General features: G+C 35.7%; 1 long non-coding RNA gene across 2 annotated transcripts; it reads right to left on the bottom strand.

The window, feature by feature from the left end:
* On the bottom strand, positions 1–5,520 carry LOC113338772. Of its 2 annotated transcripts, XR_003354843.1 has the most exons (3): positions 4,005–5,520; positions 3,283–3,367; positions 1–1,099 (listed from the first exon to the last, which is right to left on the bottom strand). It is a non-coding gene; the product is annotated as an uncharacterized LOC113338772 (long non-coding RNA). The 2 variants fall into 2 exon arrangements; XR_003354842.1 differs by lacking the exon at positions 1–1,099 and having other exon boundaries at positions 2,585–3,367.
* Positions 5,521–6,978: the final 1,458 nt, after the last annotated feature.

Below are 6,978 nucleotides of genomic sequence, written 5' to 3'. Positions count from 1 at the left end.
ACTTCGCGCGTGAAACCAATATTTTCAGAATATTAACATAATAATATTTTAATATTTGACGTGAGAAGTCTAGTCGGTCATGTGACCATTTGACTTTTGGGTTTCCCAAGGTTTAAGCAATATTTGAGAAAATATTGAAAACTAGGATTTTCTCTCAAACGAGGGAGTTTCATGAGATGAAAAATATTGAAAACTAGGGTTTGGAATCACTACTCTACCAATCCAACACGGTGGTTTATGGGTTTATACAATGACAAACACCCTACAGTATTGCTACATTGCTTCATGCTATCAAACTAGGCACCTGCAACACAACATTCTACAGGACTCTGCCGCACTCGCACCTAACTTTCAGAATGCATTTCACAGTTACTTGCAATCATGTGGTTTATCCTCTTCTTATTTCAGCACCAATGACATCGCCCCCCAGCCCATGCAATACTTAGCGAACCGTTATTTTGATGCTGTAACAAAGAAGATCCCAACCACCTTTGCCATGACAGACCGCGACTCCATTCTATGGCAGTGCAACAGGAAATCTCATGCACAAGATTACCTTAAAGCTGTTCCAATCCAGGGGCTGAACCAAGCAGTCGGACCACGTCAATTCAGGTCAGTACCGCCTTGGCATACCTTTATTCGACGAAGATAGTCTTTGTTCATGTTGCAAAAGAGTTATGGATAAGTTTGGAGATCATGCCATCCATTGTGCCAGCAAAATTGGTTTGAAGTATCGATACGATATGGTCAGAGATCTTTTCTTTGAGTTATGTTATAAAGCCGGTGTGGCAGCAAGGAAAGATGCTTCGTTTGGTCTCACATCCGACAGTCGTACGCCTCTCAAGCCGACCGACATCATGGTTTACAACTGGGATAACGGACGAGATATTTGCTTTGATTTGACTGGTGTCTCCTCATTTTCTAGAGGCGGCAACCGCAGTTTCACACCGGGGAATGCCGTTTCAGCTGCCATTACTCGTAAGCGTAACAAATATGCTGAGATATGTTCGGCTCATGGATATAGCCTAGGTGTTTTGGCATTTTCAACCTTGGGAGAATTAGGGAATGATGTTATAGAATTCTTGAAGAGGTTGCAGAACTGCATGGAGAATCACGATGTTAACAACCAACTAGGCAGTACTCTCTTCCATCGACTAGGTATTATTATTCAAAAAGGCATAGTAGCGCAACTTGTTGCGCGACTCCCAGCCAAGTCTTTGTAAATATAACTCTTGATTTTATTAATAAATGCCTCAATGGCTCATTTTCATAATAATAATAATAAGAATAATAATAATAATAATGAAATAGGGATTGAAAGGTGTGGGACGGGCCACAGCCAAGGCATGGCTGGGCCAGTTAGGTGGCCCGGTCCCGTGACTCCTTTTCCCTATTTTTATTAATTTTTCATCGTTTAAAGGAAATATGGAGAAACTTAGAGTTTTTCTCAGACAAGGGAAATAATAAAATAGATTATAATAAAATAAAGTGATGGAAGAGGGGGACCGGCCGACCGGTGGGCCCATTCCCGTGCATGTTGTTTATTTTATCTAAATATTATTTTCTTCTTACTTTGCATAGGTTCCTTGTTCGTCCATATTTTTGAACGCTAGTTCGTGCGCTTAAGTGCTCTTTCGTGCATTATTGTTAAGTACACTCGCACCATTTTCTCGGGGCTTACTCGGTGGTGGCCCTGACGCCCTATCAGTGAGTATTTATTACTAATTCATGGAATTCAGCTGAGAATCAGCCATGAAACAGAGTAATAAGATTACTTGAGTATTTATTACTAATTCATGAAATTCAACTGAGTATAATTCATGACACAAAGCAATAAAATAATTATCTATTACTAATCCATGGAATCCATCCGAGGATCATCCATGGAACTGAGTAATGAGATATACTGGTTATCTATAACTAATCCATGAAATTCAGCTGATGATCAGTCGTGGAACTAAGTAATGAGATAAATATAAATTATTTTATAGGAACTTGGTTGATGAATGACACGCTAGAATTAATCTATTGTAGAACCGAGATATGAGATAATTGAAGCATCATACTCGTTCTGAGGGGTGTATAGTCAGGGAACAATGTGCAACGTGACATCCCGAAGGCGTTAAACTTCCTAACAAACATTATGTCTAGGGAACCGCTAAATCATAGATTCTACACACGGCCTCTCTACATATTCATGGAACAACGTGGAGCGTGATGTCCTGAAGGCGTAAAGATCCCTAGCAAACATTCTGTCTAGTGAACCGCCCAATCATCAAGATTCTATGTAGAGGTCATGATGAAATGTATGAAGCATCGAATGCTCAGCTGAGAGGCCTTTCGAGAAACATATTCATCATAGCTCTGAGAGGAATGTCCGCTCAGTCAGAATCTTGAAATGGTTCACGGATCATAAAACATGAATCGTCACATACATTCCTGAAGCTGGGTCAGATACACTGTAGCGCCCCCTAAACTAGCAACTGACTATTCCAAGAGATTAACTAAATAAGAGGCACTAAAAATCTAAAACATTTACTTAAACATTCAATTAAGAAAACTGCTACAAAACTTAACCCGAAACTAGCCCCTCTCAGAAATATATATATGTATATGTACAAGAACTCCTCTCAAATGATACATATATAATAGTCATCTGGTTTACAAATACAACATTCGATATAATAAACATAATAGAAGTTAACCAACTAACGAAATTAATTCTTGAAGCTTTCGCTGCGCAACTCTAATCTGTCTCTGAAACTGAAAGTGGGAATGGATGCGCACAAACGTGCCCAGTAGGAATAACATTTAACTTTCAAGTAATCATAAGCAAGATTTGGAAAACAATACATGTTTTCCGAAACATTAAATAGTGACCAAGTCACTAGAATAAACAAATATGTATATGGACAAACTCTTTCGTCAAACAATGTATAATATTCGGTGTCAACCAGTTACACACCTAATCACTATTGATATCACCAACCTAACCAGTTGATGACCCATAATAAGCATAAAAGCTGAATTCATGTAGATATAAATGAAGGAGCATATCCTATATAGCACACGTGGAAATTCTCATTTCCCGTAGCAATTTATAATAACAAACATGACATCACACGTCCTTTCCAAACCATGGAAAGATTAACAAATTCAACAGAATTATCATAATGCAATTTAGACAAAGCATGGAATGCACAAACAGACAATGCATGAGTTTAATAAACAAAGACTTTTGTAAAACAAACAACAATGATTATAAAAGAGAAGTATTCCCACCTCTTTTAATGACAAGCCACGCCTACCTTGAGATCCATGATCCACTGGTTCGTCCTTTGAATCGATCGTTGTTAATATAGCCTAACTGTTAATCACACAAGAACTATAAGAATCTATCCATGAGGCTCACACAAGGCTCATAACATAATTCATACAAGTACCAGTTTTAAGCTAAGTGAACTATCTAATGGTTCTAAGCCCATTATGGTATCTCATTATCTACCTTTAACATAACTAAGAATTTACTAATCCAATGGGGTTGGTTCTATAGTCCAATAGCTAAATCTTATGAGTATCTATAGCTTTGTAGAAGAAACCAAAGTTCAATTCAGACCACAAGAAGTCCAAAACATCTGACTAAGAAAACTGACCTAAGCCCAAGTCCACCAAAGTCAACTAATAGTCACTAACGGTCGAACAAACAGTCAAGGGTCAACTAACAGTCAATGTCCAAGTCAAGCCAAGGTCCTGGTCAAATGGTCAAGGAACTACTCAGTCCAGGTTCACTGAGTCAGTACTGGTTAACGAGTTAACTCGGACAGATAGCTGAGTCAGGTAAAACATAAGAATCGAGTCAGACTGAATAAGTTCAGTCAGACAGGCAAAGGTTCTCACACAAATAATAACTCAAATCCTAGTTCAACCTCAAACTATACATTATCTCAGTTCATTCAAACATAAACAATCTTCATAATTTAATTACAACACTAAACTGAGTTTACCTGCAATTGCAGCTTTAGGTAACATCCAAATTCAAGTGAAGTAACACCACCACTAAACTGAACTCTACAGTCTAACTTCAAACTCCACACCCTAACCACTAACAGTGTAATACTAATTTCCTTTTCATCATCATAACCCATATCAGCTCTCACAACATCAGCATATTCTCATGCCAAAACATCCATCTCCATCCTTTCCCTTGCATCTTACAACACCACCAAGTTGAGCTCTATCATCCAACAATGACAAATCTTCTTCACAACTACATATATCTATCTCAATCTAATTTAACCACAACAACTCAGTTCATCTTATTTTCTACACCTCATATACCTACTACTAATAATAACCAACTCTTCTCCCTGTAACTTGCATCCATATGTTCCTTCCATTTCTAACTGAAATGGTACAACTTTAACCATCCTGCAATTATCCTTCATTACTCTCATCTACTACATACAATTCCTAATCCATTCATCCAATTCCCCTGCAAGTCTGAGCAAAACTCAGCTACAATTCAATAATAGACCACCAACACACCCAATTAAACCCACCTGCAGGATCATCTCATGACTCAATAACATCTCATCTTGCATTTCAACTCATCTAAACTACCAACATATACATTCATATTACCTGCACCTGCAATCATGAAAACTCCTCAATTACATGCTCAGTGATACCATTCATTTTCACCCATTACCACCTGCAATTCAACTTGACTAACAACAATCTCAGGTTCTACCCAAACTTTCATTTAAAATTTATAACACCAACACTCAAATTTGACTACCCATCTTATTGAATGTAACTCAATTCAATTTAGGAAGAAAAGATTACCTCAAGTGAAATCCAAATCTCATGCGGCTGGATAATCTTTCTCTGCTAGTTTCTTACAACTTGAATCAACACCAAAACCTATCTGTTACTTCCACAATCATCGTATTCTCCATCTTGAATCATTAGCATCAGCACGCCCCAATTCTCATCACTGAAACCCTAATTATAATTTGGGGAAGAATACATAAACCCTAACTGTCTTCAATCTATAATTCAAACCCAAAACATCAATTAACTCTTCAATTAAGCAAACCCATCTTATAATTCCGTCTCTATCTTCTTAATTCTCACTCACACTGAATTCCAACACAACATGCAGAAACCATAACCCCTAAATTCTTCACTGAATCAACTTCATAACCAAATTAGACATAAACCCATTTCAATTCCTCCTCATAGAACACTAATTCCCTCTCTTAATTCTTCTCTGAGCTTTTGGTAGAAACCCTAGCTTCTAAATCTCCCCCTCAATCTAATATGGATCCACCACATACACCATCACCATCAACGACGACCACTGCATGATCTTGTTCATCTTCTGTTGATCACAGAGCTTCCATTCGATTCTCTGAAACTCGCAGAAGAAGAAGAACACGAAGAGAAAGAAAGAGATGAAGAAAGAAGAAACAAAGAGAAACTGAAGAAGAAGTGAGGATAAAAGAATAGATAAGAAGAGATATGTTTCTTCGATTGGTTTTGGTGGATAAGAACAACCAAAAAGCTAAGATACACAACAAAATGGCAAAAAGATTATTTTGCCCTTCAAACAAGTCTGATAACATCTCATTCGTCTGATATTCAAAAGACATGTTCGAGTAATCTATTTCGCATAACTTTTCGAGATCTAACCGATAGTATTAGTTTCATATCTAAAACGTTGTTAGATTAATTTCTATTAATTATCGATCGTGTTAAATTAATCGAGTTATTAAAGGCTATTTGGACACTTGACCGGTCTAATAACGTTGACAAACTTGTGGGTCTTTACACTCTCCCCACCTTATTCATTTTCGTCCTCGAAAATCAACCATCCTTCTGGTCTTTAGAAACTCCCCACCTCATAGAGAAATCTCATCTCTCGTCTAAGCGTACCAACAAGATACAAACACACAAACCTATATGGCTTCTAATACTAAAATTTGTGGCTCTAGGTTCAACTATACTGATTTAAGTTCTATCTAATAAGGAAGTCTAAATTTCTTACATGAAGCTTTATAACGGAAACTATGACTTTTAAATTTAAATTATCTACAGTAACTTCTGTTTCAGTAAGTTACTGGTTCCAATTACAAGAGAAAATATTCTAAGCTTCTAAATAAAATTCCGGATCTATAAGTTCACTATCAGAAGCAAGCTTTCCTTCTATGCCTAGTGATACAAGAATGCAGTTGCCCTGTCTAGGTTCGCGACGCCTGACAATGCCTACCTACGTAACAAGTATCACATGAACACATAAGAATTACCAATCTCACTATTCCCCAGTGCTGGATTAACTAAGTATCAATTTAATAATATTAAATAGTCTCTAAACTTCTATCTTAACTGGTATACTTCGTAAGTTATAACTATATTTCACAGCATCTTAACCAATTTAGAATTTTTTTTTATCATTATTACTATTATTTATTTTAATGGAATCGGATATTAATTCCAAATGAAACTATATTATTATAATTAAATAATTTTTAAATTTAAGTATTATTTAAGAACAACTGAATCTTATAATTATTATCCAAATGTTACTATATAATGTTGCATCTATTTGTTTATTGTATTATGTGACTTGATATGAGTAAATAATCGCTAACAGATTTTTATAGTTGTTTGATGTTAATATTTTATTATTATTGTTATAAGATTTATTTTTTATTTCTAAGAACGATACAATTTAACCGTAATTCAATCATAATTTCAAGTTCAATTTTTATTATTAATACTAGATTTGATTAGATCTAACTAGATTTCCTTAGATTTTAGTATATTATTGCTAAGTAATCCTTAAGGTGTACTATTAATAAACATTACATATTGCTAAAACTTTCTTATAATTATTATCTAACTGGTATTTACAATAACTCCAAATTTTATAATATTTAACATTGTATAGTATTATTATTTGTTTATCTTATCAAA

Source organism: Papaver somniferum, unplaced genomic scaffold (genome assembly GCF_003573695.1).
Source record: "Papaver somniferum cultivar HN1 unplaced genomic scaffold, ASM357369v1 unplaced-scaffold_19, whole genome shotgun sequence".
NCBI lineage: Eukaryota > Viridiplantae > Streptophyta > Magnoliopsida > Ranunculales > Papaveraceae > Papaver > Papaver somniferum.
Note: the sequence above shows the minus strand (reverse complement) of the source record. Positions and strands in the feature narration are given on the sequence as shown.